Here is a 228-nt window from a genome sequence, read left to right on the forward strand (position 1 = left end):
AATCCCACCACTGATAATTTACGATTTGAGTTTCTTTGTGCTAAAACAAAGAGCTGGGAGGCGCCCATGTGCTGACAACACATTCAATCGCGCTATGTATACTCGATTTACAAAACACAAGATATGTGCTAATGTAATCACACACATAGGCGCTAATTGCCCTACACTCTAAAAAATGCTGGGTTAAATACAACCCAGTGCTGGGTAAAATAGGGACAAACCCAGCAA

The sequence above is a fragment of the Sinocyclocheilus anshuiensis genome, unplaced genomic scaffold, assembly GCF_001515605.1.
Source record: "Sinocyclocheilus anshuiensis isolate Anshui unplaced genomic scaffold, SAMN03320099.WGS_v1.1 scaffold1957, whole genome shotgun sequence".
In the NCBI taxonomy this organism is placed as follows: domain Eukaryota; kingdom Metazoa; phylum Chordata; class Actinopteri; order Cypriniformes; family Cyprinidae; genus Sinocyclocheilus; species Sinocyclocheilus anshuiensis.